Source organism: Crocodylus siamensis, chromosome 1 (genome assembly GCF_052110815.1).
Source record: "Crocodylus siamensis isolate JL-2025a chromosome 1, ASM5211081v1, whole genome shotgun sequence".
In the NCBI taxonomy this organism is placed as follows: Eukaryota; Metazoa; Chordata; order Crocodylia; family Crocodylidae; genus Crocodylus; species Crocodylus siamensis.
The window spans coordinates 170720017-170739919 of record NC_143395.1 but is presented as its reverse complement, the minus strand read 5'-3'; the positions used below and the strand labels follow the sequence as shown (position 1 = coordinate 170739919).

The window sequence follows — 19903 nt, the reverse complement described above, 5'->3', positions numbered from 1 at the left end:
GTATTCATCACAAGGTGCTATTAGAGCACAGCTCAATTCAAGTGTTACCAATTCATGGACAGATTAGAGGGCACATTAATAACATAGTTAATATGAAGTGTTTAGAGCCTTTACGTCGGTGACAAATACGACTCAGCCAAATTTCCTGACCACTGAGGCCACGGAGGAACAATTTGGTAGATTTCATCAACAGTTCTAATTATGTTCCTGTCAAGTCGAGAACAAAGCAATCCATAACTGGGGGGCTGCTCAGAGACAGTGGCACACAAGAGTAATTTATGCCCAAGACACAGGGCCCTTTCTGTAGTTAGTGTGCACAACGCTTGACTAACAAGTGGGTTCAAAAAGGAATTTATTAGGGAAAATGCAGCCCTCTAGCTCTGAATGGCTTGTCAGGTATAAGCTTATGAGGAGTTATGAGGCAAAGACTTCTAGTAAGTCTTGTTTATACAAGCATCTGGAGTTCATGCTCTTTGCAGCCTCTGTAACTGCAGGTTGTAAGATGTAGGATTTCAGCCCAAAGCTTCCCTTGGACTTTTCCTTGACTGCTTATATTCTTAAAGCCACCTCTCTATAGACAGGCTGTGGGTAGAGTTTAAATGTGACAAAAGAACTGGTAAATTCAATGCCGCAGCAAAGGTTCAGCCTACATATATTTTTTAAGAATACTTCAATCTTTGGAATGCCATCAGCAGCATCACAGAGGCTGAATACCGTAAAGAACCTTTTATGATTCTATAAATAATACACTAATGAAACATGCAAAGAGATTATTAGGAACAGTAAACTAAAATGTCATGAAAAACTGAGCTCGTTTCATACTGCAGCTGAACTAAGAGACAGAGTGAGAAAAGGAAGGGGGGAGGACAGGGGGAGAAGCTGTCATGTAATTTTGAGTCATTTTCCACTGTGATCTATATTGGGATGCAGCTCCTATTCTTTCAAACAGGGTAATTTTATATATGACATTCTTGTTGGATTTTGAAAAAAAAAGAGTAAGAAAGCCTCCCTAGTGCTTGGGAAAAGGCTAACAACCGGGGTTGTTAAACCTACACCAGGGTTGCCTGGCTCTATTAGCAGTAAGTTACTAATGAAAATGGAATGGTGGTTTTTAAATGTATTTAAGGGCAGTACATGTAAGTATAGAGAAAAGCCAAAATTGACAGTATTAGCAAAAACTACATTTGAAAAGCACGCTTGCATAACTATCAAATTCACAATTGTTTCTGCTTAGTGAATCTTAAACTAGAGCTGTCTATAAGTAGCTGTGAGCATGCATTGTGGTCAGCAGTTTTTATGTTTCTATTTAACAAGACAGAAAAACATTGAAAGCTAAAACTTTGTCATTTCCCAGCCTTTTCTTTTATAGGTGTACACATATGTATAAAATAGCTGCCAATCTGATCAGAAATGCAACACAGATCAGTGGACCGAACACAGGCTAGGCATTAGGAATAAGCAAATTCTAAATCTACTTTAGATATTAACTTGCTAACTGGCCTTGAGAAAGTCTCTTATTATCTTACATTCCCCACCTGTAAAATGGAGAAAACAATATTTTCCCTTATGTGACAAGGATGCTGTGAATCTTCAGGGTTTGCTCTACCAGGCTAACATTCAGAAATATGTATTCCTGCAATATCCTTGGTGTCACAGAAATGTTGTATACTCTGTCCATTGACATTTTCATGCTACTTCAATACCATCTTCTACATACTAGTAAAATGCTGAAAATGGCAAGTATGTTGACATTTGTGAATCATTAAAATGATACCATCTATCCAGCGTTATTATTTCTGCCTTAACTTTATTCAAATGCATCATCATAAGTTGTGCCTTCTTCCATTGTTAGTTTTCGGGATTCTCTCATTAGCTGTTGAATGAAACAGAATTATTCCCTTACATCAGGAACACTGATATGGAATCATTATTATTGTTTACACTTACAGAGAGCCCTTTCCAACCCAAGACATCAAAACATTTTATACATATTTGTGGCTCACAACTAAAATCTGTGGGATTGGGTAGGATTTTAACCCTATTTTACAGATGCAGAAAAAGAAGAAAAGTGGTATTAAATCACACAGACAGAGTCATAACCAGCACCTAGCTTTTATAATTCCTGGTCTCCAGTTCCTGGTCCTCCCCCTCCTGGTGAAATAACATGCTGCCTTATATGTATGATATAGAATTCATTTTAACCAAGTGTAGCAAAAGCATGATGATCCCATTAAGTATCTAACATCTAATACCTTGTGAATTAGTGCTAGAAAACTAATTTAGTGCTTTATCAAATCTCTAGTTTGTATGTAGAGCATAAACTGGTTACATTTGCTAATAGGGCAGATTGACCCATCCCATATATTATCAAAACATGTCAAAGTCTGCTGGAGGACACAGCCACAGCCACTCATTATCCTTTGCATTAACTCCCTCTCTAGCACCTCTACCAATATATTTTCTTGTAATACATCTGTCATGATTTAGCAGAGAAATCAGCAATTCTCAGCATTACAGTGGTTAGAAAGAGATAACACCAAACCTAATAGGGCCTGCTTCCCCATTGTACAGTTATTGGGTGCAAACTAGAGCCTCTAATGCTCAACTTACACTTCATATCTCTACTGCTGGGCCTTAGAGATTCATACAATTAGTTAGATCCATGTTTCTGGAGCTTTAGTCATTCCGATTATTTTTCAAGATAGATTATACATGTGAAACAGGAAATACAGACAAGCAGTAATGCCTTCACATTTTTACCAGGGTGCATTCTTCAGGCAAAAAGTTATCTAATAAAATAAGATCATGTTATTTACTAATCAGAAAGACAAATGATGGATACAGATTAGTTTTAAAAATAAAAATGAAAAAACCTCTAAGTCCAGATGTAATACAACCCTATTCCTGCCTATGCTGCATTTACTGTCTTTAGGGACAGTCTTGTAGAATCAAGATCTTTTACATCTGGAATCATATAACCTGCATGTCTGGCTCAAGTTGCTCTGATATCACATTAGCTACTTTGCAAGAACTTTTACTGTTTTCTGGACCATTTCTTCCCCACACCTCAAGTTCCATATTCATCTTCTTCCAAAGCATTGGTACTGGTCATTGCCAGGTACAGGCTCCAGAACCAACAGAATTAAGGTCTGACCCAGTGTGGCAAGCCATCTGTACCGATTTCCAAATTTCCCTCAGTAATGCTTGATTCAAACCACAGCACAGACTACACAGCCTCACCCGTTTCCCATGCCTGTCAAATACCCCTATGCTTACAAAGGAAGGGCACTGTCATGGGCACACATATGGCCCCCTAGTAACATATGTATGACAGACCTTGGAGTTTGCTTCCTCTCCATTGATGACATCTTCATAATATGGATGCATGGGAAGGAATCTTCAGAGAAATTTCACCAAGACTGCAACAACTTCTGTCCCTCCATCAAACTAATTCTGGAATATAACATGCACCAGATTCATGTCCTAAACACTACAGTGAAGCTTTGAAGGCGCCACAACATCACCACATTTTATCAGAAGCCTATCAAGTGCCACAGCTACCTTCATGCTACCAGCCTTCATCCTATGTACACCACTGCATCCATTGTCTACAGCCCAGATCTACATTACAATCAAATCTGCTCTGACCCCACCGACCAGAATGAACACCTTAAGAATCTAGAGCGAGGAATTCTTACAATTACAATGCAGTCCCCAAACTGTAGCCACTTGGATCAACAAAACTAGACTCAGACCTGACTCTGACCTGCTACAATACCAACTCCAGGACAAGGACAACAGAATCCCCCACCCGTAGCCCTCAGCTTGAAAACCTTAGACACATCACTGATGATCTCCAACCTCTCTTGGAAAAGGGTGACTGTCTCCAGGTAGACTCTGGAGACAAACTGTCCTGCTTTACAGACATTCCCCCAACCTTAAATGGAGCCTGTCAAACAACAGACTAACTTCCATTTTCACTAAGGCATGAGGCCTTGCAGTGGACCCCAAATGCTTGCTGTGTCCTTATATCAATACAGACCACATCATCACTGGACCTCATAACAAGAAGTGCAACATCCAAGGTTTATTCACCTGTACCTCCACCAGCGTCATATACACTGTCACCTGTTTACAGTGCCCTTCTGCTATCTACATTGGACAGACATGGCAGTCTCTACATGTAAAAATGAATGAACACCAATCTGAGGTCAGCTGCAGAAAGACACAAAAGCCTGTGGCGGAACACTTCAACCTCCCTCCATCACTGAACTCATGATTCCTGTTCTCAGGCAAAAAAAAAAAATTAAAAACCAGTTGAATGGGAAACTACAGAACAAGAAATTATCCACAAACTCTACTGTGTTAAGTATGATTCAAACAGGGACTACCAATTCTTATCGCATTACCTGGATTACCTTTTGTGACGCTCTTTGTTCCTATGGCTTTACTGCTGGCTTGCTCTTCCCAGCACTGCTTCCCTCCCCCTTATCTCTCTTTCTCTCTCCCCCCATCCCCCCTTGTCTTTTGTATTCTCATTTATCTCTCCTTCTTATACTCTGCTTTTTGCACATCCTTTCACAGCATCTGATGAAGTGAACTTGGGTTCAGGAAAGCTTATGCTTTCTATAAATATCTTATTTAGTTAGTCTATAAAGGTATATATCTACCCTGCCTTCTGACTGACTTCAGACTAACATGGATAACTGTTTCTCTCTCCTATGCCTGTTGCCATTTCCATTTGGCATTGAATTTGGTTACCATGAACCACTGTGCACACACTAACCATGAATTGCCAGTCCTAGAATCCTCTAAAATAAAGCCACTGTATCTCAAAGAGAAACCAGAGACATGAGGGCACAAGATACCCAATGATAAAACACTATTACACCTCAAGTAATGCTCTAGCCCATCCTCATTTAACTGTGTAGCATCCATGGTATTAGTGTAATCTGTTTTTCAGCACTGTGTGCCAAAAAACTTTCTTATTCTGTTCCATATTAGTTCTGGATACCAATCTCTTTAGAGAGCAATACCAATAATAATAGGTATTGAGCTCATGGTAAAGTTTTGTTTTTTCAAGGGTGATTCCAGAGCCAGCTAATCCCATTAACAACCAATGCCTTTTGATCAGAAGAATGTGTTAAAGATTGCTCAGGCCCCATTTGGGGGGCTTAGCACCATAAACTCAAATAGGCCGTGGAAGACAGCTTTCTCCTGGTTAAAACTTCCAGTAAATAAACTTCAATATAGAGGGAATAGAATAAGAAAGAAATTAAAGAGCTCTCTCACTAGTGAGTTAAAACCCAGCAGCTGTAAGTCATTGAATTTAACATCTTTTGAGGGATTTTTTTCTGTTTTTATTTCTGAAATCACAGGAACTACCCAGCCTAGCAAGACTGTAATCACTCAGCGGGAACCTGGCACAAGCACAATACAACCACCAGCCAGGCGGCAGAAAATGAAGGAAATCTTTCACTCCCTCCCTCTATGTTGTTTAAAAGGGGCTCGGCGTGAATGAATCTTCCCGGTAGCCACCAACAATTTCTTATTCCTTCTGAGCAATCATCAATTTCAGCATCAAGTGGTTCAGTGGATCTACAACTGGTCATGGCAGCACAGTAAGCCCAGCATGCAAGCATTTTGGCTAATTTAAAACCCTTGTGCTGCCGAATCAAAGACGACAAGACAACGGTAAAAAGAAAGGCTATTATCCTAAATGAGAGCTGGCGCATGGCTGAAATTGGTTTGAGTGGCAGAGATAAAAGGGGTAGAAGGAGCAGAAACAACCATGAATAATAATTTCAGAGAAAGTACACAAGCGTGCACACATATGTATGCAGACATGCACACATGCACCACAAGGAGAGAGCAAAAAGTAATACTCCAAAGTTCTGTGGCCAGGCAGAAAAAAATGTACTTAAAAGGGATACAAAATAAATTGATACATGATAAAACATTTGCCCCATGGGTAAGGAGATACTTAACTTACAAGAGATGTAGCCCTTTCAATAGGAAACCTAACACTTAGAATACTAAAGCTGTCATTTCCTACCTGAATTAATGTCCTGCTACCCAACGTTCATTACCATAAGGTGAGAAGTCAGAAGCACTGATTTAGGATAGAACAGTCTTAAATTGACAATAAGCTGTTGTGCAGCTATTTGTGAGTGCCCGTAAAATCCACAGTGCTTGCCAGGCTCCCAGATCTCAAAAAGCTGGGCGCAGGGGGAGGGAAAGTGGAGGGCTGGGGAATTAATTCTGAAAGGCATTTGGGAGACCACAAGCAGACTGATGATGTTCAGAGTCATGAACCTTGGTGATGGCTTACAGCACACAGAATGACGACCTACGGGATCACTGGAGAGCAAGCAAGTTGTCTTTTGCAAGATTAACAATTTAAAAGTGCTGAAATTAATTTTGTTTAATAGCTGTGGGTGCAGACTCCTTACAAAGTAGGTTGCAAGGTCAGCAAGCCTCCCAAAGCCTTTTAAAATGCAGCTTTTTATAGGGACAGTAGATTTAGAAAAGCAAAAGAGGTGTAAAAGGTCAGCTCCTTCTGCTTCCCGGATCTTGGGTGAACATATTTACTCTGTTCCGCTTCCCAATTTACAACATACATTTACTGGTACATTCAACACTTCTTGAACAGATACGGGTTTCTTATAGCACAGAAGGTGAAACTGAGATGCTGTGAGGCACATGAAAGAAGTAATATAACCTGATGCAAGAACCAGAGTAACCAGTACATAAGCAGATTTGCCTGCATCACGTAACAGTGTCCTTACCTGTACTGCTGAGGGGTAGGAAGAGGAAAGGAAGGCGGCAGCAAGGGAAGGAGATGGGAAACAATACTTGCATCTTTTTCATTGTACAAAAGTAGTCTATTCATGATTCACATCTTTCTGCTTATATGCGAATAATACAGCACAAATTACAGCCCTGCACAAAGCATTTTAAGCAACAGCTGGGCTTAAATACTCAAACCACCCTCAGCCATTTCAAACAGACCTGCTCAACTTCATACCCAACCTGGTCCCAAATACATATAATGTTTCATTCTTTAAAGACAGCAGTAAAATATACTGCATGTAACTCTAATAGTACAGGCTTACATTTTTAAAAACAGTTTCCAACAAACCCCACAGGCAGGGTTCAATTTGGTGCATCTGAAAATTGTGCCTGAAAATGCACACCCACAATATTGAAGATGGTGAATATGGAATTTGTGTTACTTACTTAGTATTGCCTTGAAAATTATTCTCATGCTAGCAAGAGGGGCATAAGCATCCTGGCAGAGCTCCAGCCCCAAGCAGACATGCAAAAACTACTGTTAAACCCACTTGAAAAAGGAATTCAATTTTATGGACTAAGCAGGTGCAGTCAGGCATCTGCCTATGCCACAGAGTCACAAACATATCTCCCCAAGACGTATCTTACCCCAGCACAACACCCATCTTACCAGAGTTTGGTAAGTCAGGTGACAATCTGAACTAACAAAATGATGCAGGGTGTCAGGCTTGCTTCATCTTGCTAACATTTCTTAATCTCTTCTCCAACATGAGATGGAAGACAAACCCCATGCTCAGGAAGGAAATGGCCATAAAATACCAGGGCTCCAATCTGAAGGTTTTTTGCTATATGTAACCTATTCTGGAACACAAAATCTTTTTGAGTGAAGAAACTACTGTTACTTTAAGTGGTACAGGCAAGCAGGAATGCGTTTGGTGTATGGGGGGAACAGGTTATAAAGAAAGGTGATGTCCCACTGAATGAAAATTAGTTGTGATAGGTCATTATGATTCTTCAGATTGAAGGGGCCATTTCCTGATGATGAGGTAAGTTGCTGGTCATTAGGGAGGATAGAATTAATTCTGCTGTAAGCCTGTCTCTGACAGTGGCCAGAGCAGATGCACCAGCCATTTTTCTCTATCTGTCCAACTGGGAATTAGAACAAAGGAAAATGAGACTCACAGAAATATTTAAGTCACCACAAGGAAATCATTTTAGCTCCCTATTAACACTGCCGGTGAAAATCATGTACTCTTAGCTGATACATGCTGCTGTATACCAAATTTTTGCTCCTCCTTTTTTGTCTCAAAGTAGAATTCATATCCTCACGCACAGTTCAAGGAAACCCTAGTTCACAGTTCAGCGAGGCACTGCTTAAAAGACAAGCCTGATGCAGGTCCTTAGGGCATCTCATCCATCCTAGTTTGGATGGCATTCGCCACCAAGGGACCCCATTAGGAAGGAAGGGCGAACTGAAATCCTAACCCAAAGCAGTCTGAAACGGAGCACCAGTGTACTGGTACAGCAGCGATGGATGAGATTCCATTTGTCTTCAAAGCATGGGAAGCCAATATATCTACTTCGCCGCAAACTCAACTTTACTTTCCAACCTTGTAGTGTACTTAAAGCAAAAATGTAGATCAGCTTCCTGTTGGGGGGGATGCAGTAGCAGGAATGTCACCCAAGACTCCAATTAAATAGATTGTAAGTGATGCACTTAAAATGCAACCCCATCCAGGCAGACCGCCCTGAGATACAATGGCTGTGTTTAAAATCAATTGTCCAGGAATGTATTGCCACAGGCTACAAAAGGTTTCATTTCACTTCACAGTGGAGTAAGACTCTTATTCTGGTATAGAGCTTCTTTCTGTACAAGTGCAACAGCTATTGGAGATACCACAAATATTCATACCCTCAGAAAAAGTTTGGCCTTTCCAAATGGGAGGGAAATATTATTGCCATTCAACTCAGAATTATTTAACTGGCCTCTTCATTACCTTCTGATAAGTATAATGTCTTCTTCTTATTAATATATTATTATTATTATTTAGACTTATAACCCATCCTATCTAGAAAGGCTCACAGTGGCTTGCAATAAACAGGCCAAACGATCAGAAAAAAAACAACAGACTCCCCAGCCAACACCCCAAAACTTTAACACTCCACCACACCCCACTCCTCCTGCTTCCCTGCCTATCAACTGACGAATCCCTTATATCCTTCCCAACCCCCATCTACAGTTTGGTATAGAAAACATCCTCCCGCTTCCAGTCTCCCCCACCCCTGCCCCCAAAAACTGTTGCTTTCAAGTGAGCTGGTTTTGAAACTGGCTTTACATATCCCAATATCTTGGAGCCAAATTTAGCCCGGCATAAATGGATGAAGCAGCACAGACTTCATATAAGTTGAATCTGTGTATAATAGGTCTGAATTTAGTCCAGTGAGCTTCATTCCTTGTTAAAATATTTGAGAAGAAACAGTGGATTTTGTTCCCCACGAGTAATGTCTCTCCCCAGAAAGACAGACTTCTCTATGGATATCTTTGAATTGACATGTCTGGGCAGCTCCACTGCACAAAACCCTTTTCCTTTCGTATGTGGGCATGGGCAAGCTGAGGTAGAATGAGGCTACAGAGATTTGAATGCTGTGGGATAATCTATAATGTTTCATAAGAAAGGACTATCTTAATTACTCTGCAAGGCTGGTCTAACAGCGTTCTGGGATCTCTCAATAGGGAAACCATTTATACTACGGCAGTACCTAGAGTTTCAACTGTAATCAGGGCTCTGTTCTGCTCGGTGCTGTACAAAAAAACATAGTGAGGAACAATACACACCCTGCACATTTTATAGTCTCAAGTCAAAAAACAGAACTAGGGACTGATTCAGGGCTCCTATACACGTGCATGGAGCCTGCTCCAATGCGCTGGAAATCCAGCGTGTTGGAACAGTCTGCTGGAGCATGGATGTCAACGTGCTCCAGCAGCCTTCTGCATTTGCAATGAAAAAATGAGGATGGGGGACTTTGAAATAAAACGCATTCGATGAGCTTTAGTTCAGAGCACCCCACTGCCACTTTTTAGCACGGGGTGCATGGGAATGCTGATACACATGACGCACAGGCAATTTTAATGAGCATGGCTCGTTAATTAAAGTGCCTAATACCACACCCCATAGTACGTGTAAAAATGCCATGTTTCCTGAATCCCAGGCCTCAGACTTGCACAATTCCATACCACAAGACTACCCTTCTTGTCTAGCACACCAGATCACTGCCAATGCCAATAAGGGTGACTACTACTTACAACCCCTTTCCAAGAAAAGTCATATCAAGAAGAAATAAAAAGAGGCAAGACCACGTAACTGCTGCATCCAAATCAGTTACAATCAGCAAACAGTAACTTCACATAGACAAAAGCCCTGACAAACAAGGAACTTATCCTCATGCTGATCAATGCAAGACACATGGTCAATATATCCTTCTCCACATGTGCTCTTATTCATAATAAGTCACCCAACGCAGCCTCTGCCTAAGGAAATCTGCTACCACCTATCTGTAGTCAGCTCCCTTTGTCCCTCCATTCACCAGAGACCTAGGCTCAAGAGCATGCACATGGAAATAGCGTATCTATTATAATACTTTCTGTGCTCAAAAGCGGAAAAAATGTTCAGATCAAATTTGAGTGTGTTAAATATCTCTACATGTCCAGAGAGAAGCTCTCTCTCAGGCATCAAGGCTTTCCAGGTAATAGGAATGCTCTCTCATGTAGCAATGAAGTTTCCAAGTTGTTGTGCACGATTTCAACAGTCAGGCAAACGATGCCTATGATACAAAGAGAGGTGTGGGGCTATCGCACTTTGTGTCCCAGTTGCCCTCCTGGATTGGTAAATTTCTTAGATTACCTGCAATGATAAAAAAGCAGCAAGGAATGAAACTTGAAGGAGAGTGGCTGGAATGGACAATTGATCCAGATAGACTTAGAAACAAATAGTTTTTACAACTTATGCCACAGTTCTGATGGAGATAAGCATTGCCTACTTCTCCTCTACAACAGAGACAGCAAACTCATGTCCTGCAGAAGTTTTCTGGATGACAGGGAGTGTCTAGGAAACCAGCATACATCTCACAGAAATCACTGCTGGCATTGGGACTACTAAACCCAGCAGTGCATTTAAAGGTAGGAAACTGGGGCACAAGCCCCAGGCACTCAGTTAAAGGGGGAACTGGAGTGGAGGCAGGAGGGTACCACAGTAGAGGCCTTGAGTGGGGACTTGAGGCTTCAGTCACATAGAGCAGAGAGAAGTGGATCAGAGGCAGGACTGCTGCAAGAGATGTTGCTGCCAAAAGCCGGGTTAACCCTCCTCTGGCCCTGTAGCTGCTGCCGAATTGAAGGCTATGCATCATAGCTCAGCATGCAAGTCTCAGCAGCTGGAGCCTCAAGGTCCCCTGCCTCCTTTCCAGTGCCTCAGGGAGGGAGCAAGTCCTATACCTCAGTTGCCCAGGATGCAAACTCCATCCGTTACACCTATGACTAAACACTCTCATTGGCAGTGCTGTCAAGGGCTGACAGGGCCTGATACACTGAAAAACGTATCACCCTTCCTGTCCATCTGCCCTTCATCCACCTCCATTAAGTGCCCAAGATGGCAGCATCCTGCAAACTGGCACTAAAAATGGGTTGGCCCAGTCATTTGAACAGGGTAAAAGGAATTCAGCACATACAGCCAAACCTGCTGGACAGCCAGCTTCTTCTACTGGACAGTCTAAAAACTTGGGCTACAGTGGACTCTAAATGCAGTCGACCACATCCACACTAGTGGGACAAAAGTTTTCAGCTACAGAGTAGGGTTCCTGGGAAAGAACATTGTCATTAAATATCTAAATTTAGATTTCTAAAATTAAAATCTGTGGATTATCCAAAGAAAAACCACAAACTTAGATGGTCCCTGCGGCTTAGCGTGGAGCCCTCCTCGTGAGATCTACTAGTGAGGGACAAATGTGTTGGCATGGCCTGTCCTACATCTTTGTGCAGTGAATTAAAGGTCTGATCCAAAGGCTGCTAAAGTTAGGGAGATTTTTTTCCCCTTACTTCCAGTGGCCTTTAGATCCAAACAGAGGGCTTCCAAATCCAGTCCACTTATTCTGACATCATAATCAACTAAGGCTTCCTCACCCCCTGCGCCCCACAAAATCCCACTAAGGAAGCAGATATGAGTGAGCAGACAACCATAGCACCCCCCTCCGCCCCGCTAATCCTAAAGGAAAATTGCAGACCCAGGGGAAAATAACAGAGCAAAGATTGAAAAAAAATGTAGATTCTTTGCCCTCAGGCAAAGAAAGGAGCCATTGGGGAAAAAAAAAAAGTCTGCCAGAGCTGCAGCAACTTTATTACAAATACTGTAGGCTGTAAAACAAGTTTGGGGGTTTACTTGGTTCTTCCCCCCTCCCCTCCCCTTTTCATAGAGAGGCAGAATGTGGAGAAATTTGGGATTCAATATTATTAGAGAAGTGAAACGCATTTCCAGTAGTGTCTTACAAAATATTCCATCAGCAGAAGTGTGATGCAGGTCGGAGACTGACTAACTTTTCTGAGGTATTAAATTAAAAGATGTTGAATTAAGTTAAACGCCCCACATAGAACTGACATTTCCCTTTTTTAATGCAAGCTAAGATTGATGAAAAATACCACTTATCTACATTAAGGGTCAGAATATCCAGCAAAAGAAGCCTCTGGTTCAACGCGTCAGAGCAAAGTCAGTCTTACATAATCCGAGGACCAGAACGCGGATCACATTCTGATGATCCAATTAATGGTGGGATACTTTGCAATCAGCCAGGAAGCAAGGCCCCTAACAGATTGTGGGGCTGTAACATCAATTTCTTAAGTGCATTTAAAGGATTACAAATGTTAGTCCTGGCTTGAGATTGAAACACCTATTGAGGTGCTCTGAACCACATTACAGTAATTGGGTACCTGAATTAATGCCATTTCTTCTGATGGGTGAGTCAAATACATTGGAATTAAGGGTTTCTTTTGCCGTATTTCACTTTACACTTTTTTTCCCCTCCTCAGAACATAAATCTGAAGCAGAAGATCTCTTTTTATCTAGATAGCTTTAATTACAGCCCTGAGGCACCAGAGTACTGTCCTAATTTTACCTTCCACATTGTTTGGGTGCATTTTCCTTTTGTGCTTATTATCTTAATATTCACTGATATTAAGATAAAATAAAATTATTTTTTCCTGAAAAAAAAGAAAAACTATTGAGAGAACAAGAGGGGGAAAAACCCCTCTCTGCCTTCCCCTGTCCTCCAGTCTACTATATCTACCTTTTTATGCATGCACCAGATACATGCATGCAATGTTTTACACCTCTAGAGAGCTAGAACTAGGGCTGCCTCAATTAGTCTTCAATTCCTTCCGAGGTCGGTTCAAGTAAAGGTCTCAATCATATCAAAACGGGAAGAATGCAAACTATCTGGGTATTTCAGGCCATCAGGAGTTTCAGATAAGGAGCTTTTTAAAACATGCAGTTGGTTTTGAGTGTATTCAACAAATACACAAAATGATTTACACAAAGGCTAAGCTAACACCCTTTTTCATTTTGGTTTGGTTTGTTTTTTGAGGAGGAGATGAGGAGCAGTTTTGTTCCGATTTGGTGGGGGGTTGTTTGTTTTTTGGTTTATTTTATGTTGTTTTTGCATTTGGAACAAGTTGAAAACTAAAACATGCTAGGGATAATGTTCCTAAAGTTAATATGACCAGTAAGAGCAACTGAATCTACGTAGCATGTTTAAGTACTCATATTTTGCAATTCTAGAAACATCCAAGGCCACACTTGCCATGCTATCTCCCTAAACTGTTCCAACAGATTTCCTATTGTACTCAAGATAGTGTAGTATTTTGTGCTCCCATTGTAAATTATTGTTCAACTTTAGTTTTCCTTAGAATAATTATAAACAAAAAATACAGTAGATATTTAGCCTCATTTCCCATTAAGTGGAAATGAGGCTAAATCATGGTACATCTCTTAAGGGATTTCAGAAAGTACAGACTTGAGTACAAAGGGAAAAGAAACATGCTAATTATTCAATTGAACTTTCTTATTTGCACGAAAAAATAGTTTGCATGCTTTCTTCCTGCAATATAATAATAAATGCTATGTTTTCCATCAAAATGAAAACATGAGAGCTAATGAACCTTTAGGGTCATCTATATACACCACTAACATCACCCCATTTTAATACTCCTTCACGTGCTAACATGGGCAGACCTAGAATTTAGTAATACTGCTTTAGAAAGCATCAGTGATGTTTTCTTTTTACAAACTGTCCTTTACAGAGAAAGTGTTTATTCAAAGCATCACCACTGGTTAGCTGTAAGTGCCATATAGGGAAATAGGACATCAGGATGAAAACAAAAGTGTCCTACAGACTTTACAAACTGAGATCCAAATTTCCTAGCAGTTTTTGACTCATTAGATTGCTCTGGATGAAATGATTTACATGCAGATAATTAAAGCATGAACCCCAAGGACTAGTTAGCTGTTTAGCAGTGTATACATTTTATATAACCATTTCCATACATCTAGTTTTAAATTCATTAACAAAAATTAATTGCTATCCTGTGCTCTACATCGCACAGCATGTTCCTGCAGCATGCTTGTTAAATTACCCCTTTCTATCATTCCTCCAGTGATATTATAGACAGTTAAACTTTGCTGTCTTGGTAATGTTGCCTACCAATTTGTAGCAATGCTCATATTTACTGTACTTAGTGTGAAACATTGCCTACTCTTCAAAAAATATTTGCCTCTTTTTTATGTACCTTTGTAACATTTCATTAGCATGGAGTAATAGAAGCCATGGTTTCCCCCTCTTCTCCCTTTGGAAAAGACAGTGTAATGCCCTTAAGAATCTACCTTTGAAGACATTAGGAGGAAGAGAGTAATAATGCACCAAATACATACAATGTATTATACTCTCATTTAGCACCTGATCCAAAGTCCATTGTAGTGGCAGGGAATCTTTCTAGTGACTTCAATGATTTTTGGATCAGACCCTTTTGGGTTGGTTTTTGTTTGTTTTTTTAAATTTGATTGCTCTTAATGGTACTGACTATAAATATATTACTGTTTCTGTACAGTCAGGGTGAAGTCAAATGGGAATAAATCCCAAATGCTGATGCTTTCCCTTGAGCTAATATACAGTAAATATAATATATAGAAGCATTATTTCTCATAAACAAGTAAAAAAACAAAACAAAACAGAGGTAATATTTTATGGATAAGTTTTAATGATTTTGGAGTATTTTGGGAAAGTTCTCATTTTTAGGAGCTTTTAGTGGATAAAAAAACCGAATCTTTGCATACTCTTTCCATCACATTTCACAAATATTTACAGTGTGCACCTCAGGTTTGAAGTAATCCAGGGAGAACTAATTCATTGTTTACACTCCGAATCCTAGGTGGCCCAGTCCCATATGGGTAGTACAATGCACTGTATCTTTCCGTTCTTAGTACTTATCTTAATCTTAATAACTAGCCAGACAACTGACTCCAGAGTCCTGGGCTTATCGACTGGAATTTGTCACATGCACACAAGAGAAGACAAGAAATGCATTATATAACAATGCCATACAAATCATTATCTTTTAATATTTAAAAGTATGTATTCAAAGACTGATATGAAACCAGTTTGGGTGAACTCAATTCCACTGGTTATTATTAAATTTGATAGCAAATGAACAAAACTACACTTGTTACATATTTATCTGCAAAAATGCGTATTTGCAACAGATCAAAAGGCTGCTTCTTACTGCATTTTAGTTACTACTATCAAATGCAATCTTTTTTTTAAACATGCTTTGATATGGAAAGACTATAAAAGAGGTTAATAAGAAAAAAAACTTTTAAGTACTGAGAAATACCCAGAGTCTGAATAGAAAGTCTATTGTGCCCCCATTGTAAAGCTACAACATAATTTCTTCCATTGAAGTTTATATAAGCAGCAAGAAAGCTATCCCTGCTGTACCACCCATAATCCCAGATTATACCAGGGTTTAAAAATGGGATGTGAAACTTATTTCAGCTGTGCAAAACTGCATATTTATGGTAGCAAGAAGTTCATGACATCTCTTGCCAGGGAATAAGGACTGCTCATTAACATGTCTAAAAGCATTTCAGATTGACATCCTGTGTATATAGAGACATCATGGGACACACTCTGCCTTACCTTATAACCTTTTGAAGTAGATAAATTTAGCTCTGACAGTTCTCCACTACATACAAGGCACCGTTACATCCATGAAGACAGATTATTTCTGTCCCATTTCAAATCCATTGTCAGTACATGAGCAAGGAATTTACCTGACATACACGGTCAATGCATACATATGCTACAGCTGATCCTAAAAGGTTGGGTTCAGGCCCAATTCCAAAACACAGCGTGTGCATAAGTATACAAAGAGAGTTACAAAGTGTTCATTTCTACTTACAAAAGAATCCAAACTCATCCCAATTCCCATTCAAACTGTTATGCTCAAACCAGAAGTGCTCCACTCAGACATTGTCAAAAGGAGCATTTTACAAATATTCTCTGCCCTATAAGGCTACCTACAAACTGGACCTCAAGCTAGGCTCCAAGAAATAAGTGACAGTTACATGATACATTTTCCAGCATCTGAGTGACTGAATTTTTCCCGTGAGGTGGAAAGGTCAACGCTACTCAGCAGAAGTTTTCTCACTTGGTTTTTCAGACAATGAGACTATAGTTTAGATGAGTTCCTTCATCTACCTAATAAAGTTAGAAAAAATTATCTCAGCACCTGTATTTGACTGCTTCCTGGAAACAGCACCCTAGTGTATTATTAATAGAGCTGAGACAAAAAATAAAAAAGATCTAAAACATTTTAGACAAAATTGAGAAAGTTTAAGTTGTTCCAATTTTTTAAGCTTTGAAATAGATTCATCATCCCTTTTTCAGTCTTCTTAATACATTTCTCCATATTTTTATTAGTTTATCAATTTTATCAGTTTGTGGATTTTCTTCTTTAAAAAAGAAAAATGCAGTTTTCCTCCTTAAAAGAGAAAATCATCCTTCCAGCCTGCAAAGTGCTGCTTGGGGCTGGAGGGAATGGGGGCACGGCAATTGGAGGCACATGGCTGGCATTCAGACAGGGAGGGTGGTAAGAGCAGCCCCAGCAGCTGGATGCAGGTAAGTCTATGGGGCGTGGGGTTGGAGGGTCAGTGCTTGGGGACTGTCTGGGAGTTGGGGGGAGAGGGGATGGGCATGTGAGTCTGTGTGTGTATGGCAGGGATGTGTGGAGGGTGTGTGAGGGGGGCGGGGGTGCCTGCCAATGCTGAAGCAACCTGTCCAGGCACTGGGGCTGCAGCAAGGTGCCTGCTCCTTCAGCAGGGGAATGGAGCAGGGGGGTCCTTTGGGGGAGGTGCAGCATTGCATGGCCGGGCTGGTGGCACTGGGGCTGATGCCCATACTCACAGGGGCAGCAGTGGGGTGGCTGGGAGACACTCCTTGGGGGAAGCATGGCCAAGTCACCTGGTGCAGTATGGGAGGCCCAGCCCAGGGCAGGGGTGCCACAGGCCTCCCCTCTTCCTCCATCCAGCCCACCATGGGGCCAGACTTGCTCTGCCTCCTTCCGCATGTGTCAGAGCCCTTGCAGCCACCATGCTCCAGCCTGGGTGGGACAGGACCTGGAGCCCTTCGCCCTCAACCTGCTGTGTGCAGGGTGGCTGGGCCAGAGCCCCACACTGCTTCACACTGCTGCTGTGGAGTGTGGCACTGGGTCTCCCTGCTGCACTGCAGCCCCAGCATGAGCCGGAAGCATGGGGTAGTGTGTGGTGCCCTAGCCACTACCTGTGCACTCGTGTGAGGTGTGCTGCATGCACCTCAAGCTGGAGGGCATCCCTCCTGTGTCCCTGCAGACTAGCATCCTGTAGTCTGCACAGGGTAGGGCAGGGACAGCCAAATTTCTATGTTGATAAACATGACAAGCATAGCTTTTTCTGGGCAATGAACACCATCTACAGCCCAGCTGAAGATGCCCTCTAGCAGGGCTGGGGGAAGCAGGGGGCCGTGGGTTGTGAGTGAGGGGCACCAGCAGGGCTAGGGGGCTGTGGCTTGGGAGTGAGGGGCACCAGCGTGGGCAGGGGCAGGGCATCAGCATATCAGGGTTGCTGAACATGTGGTTGCTGCATCTGTGCAACACCTTTCTCATGTTAAATGAAATCATGTGCAGGTTTCTACCACAGGAAACAACACTGCTGTCCTGTACCAACCTCCAGAAGTCCTGCAGCAAAGGGCAAGAGTTGACAGAGACAGGGCTAATGAATCCAGCAGTCTCCTGCCATGCAGGCAGTAGCCTGATGGTCATCTTGCACCCAAGTTAGAAACAGGGGTATACTTTGGCAGCTGCTACTGTTACTGAGCAGTCCTATTCAGGATCCCTTCTGCTCGCCCCACTTGGAGAAGGGGCTAGAAAGGGTGCCCCAAACCTAGACTGTCTTATCTGCTCCTGGCTGGATAACCACGTCCAGTAATATCATTCTCTTCATGGTCAAAAACATCAGAAGACAGGGATTTCTGCAACATGGGATGTTTGCACCTTGTTGGATAACTGAAACAATGATAGATCAGGAAGAACTGCCATCATCTCCAGGGAACTCAAATACAACATCAACATTGCAGCTCTCAGATAAGATGATCTGGAGGCTATACCTTATTCCGGAAAGGGAAACCACATAGATGTGTTCATGGTGTCAGCTTTGCCATCAAGGGTCAGCTTGTCAGTCAACATACAGAGCTCTCTATGAGCATTAAGAAACATCTTATGACCTTCTGTCTTAAGCTCAGCAACAACCAGTATGCCACTGTCATCAGCATGTATGCCTCAATGCTTGATGCTGACAATGATGTCAAAGAACAGTTCTACTCCAGCCTTGGCCACATACTGTTTAATATTTACAAGGAGGACAAGATCATTCTCTTTGGTAACTTCAAAACCAGAGTCGTATGTGACCTGGAACTCTGGAGTGGCACCATTGGGAAGGAAGGAGTAGGGAAAGCCAATTCCAAAGGCATCTTTCTCCTCAGCAAATGTGGAGAGCATAGTCTTCTCATCATGAGCATCATATTCAGACAGAGGAACAAATACAAAACCATCTGAAAATGCCCTTGCTTTAAACACTGGCATGTCCTTAACTGTTATTGTTGCAGTCCATGATCAAATGTATGTCCCTATCACATGAGCCATGCAAGGACCTGCTAACTGCTGGACAGATTACCATCTTGTCAGATCCGTTATGAACTTGGCTTGCTCTGAAACATCAAAAACGGCCAACAAAATGTGAAGGACTCTCCACACTAAATCTCTTCAAGACCCAAAGGTATGTAAGGATCTCCAACAGTGTTTCTGCCCTCTGCCCTTGTCAAAAGCTCTCTGCCCTGTCCACAAATGAAGGCAAAACAGGAATTCTGGAAGGGATTTAAAGTTACTGTCTATATGGCCTGTCCATTTGTGGACAGGATAGAGAGCTTTCAATGGAGATGCTGCTAGAGATCCTTACATACCTCCTTGGGTCTTGAAGAGATTTGGTGTTCACAGGCTCCAACAATAACACAGTCAAGGAGATGCCAGTGTTTAGAGTGAGGGTGTCTCTAGGTGGTCTTGTATTTGTTACTCTGTCTGAATCCATTGCCTATATCACCCATCAACACCAAGACTGATTTGATGAGAACAACACCAAGATACAAACCCCCCTCAATCAAAAGAGAAGGAATTTTTCGTTTGCAAAAAGATACCTCATGTCAACAGAAGGAGATATATTGGCTTCTCAAAGCTAAAGCTCAAAGGAGGGTCCAGGAAATCAAAAATAAGTGGTGGCAAAATAACACCAAATCTCTGTGATGCTAAACATCACAAGCATAGCTTTTTGTGGGCAATGAACACTGTCTACAGCCCAGCTTCCCATAGTCATAGAATCAATGAGTCAGAAGGGACCTAGACAGATCATCTAGTCCAACCCCCCGCCATGGGCAGGAAGGAGCACTGGGGGTGCAAAGGGTCATAAGACCCTAGCCAGGTGCCTATCCA

At 41.6% G+C, this 19903-nt stretch overlaps 1 protein-coding gene across 6 annotated transcripts in view; it reads right to left on the bottom strand.

Moving 5' to 3' along the window:
* The window catches only part of ESRRG (estrogen related receptor gamma), a 516894-nt gene that overhangs the window by 301637 nt on the left and 195354 nt on the right, over positions 1 to 19903 (bottom strand). The window lies entirely within an intron of this gene.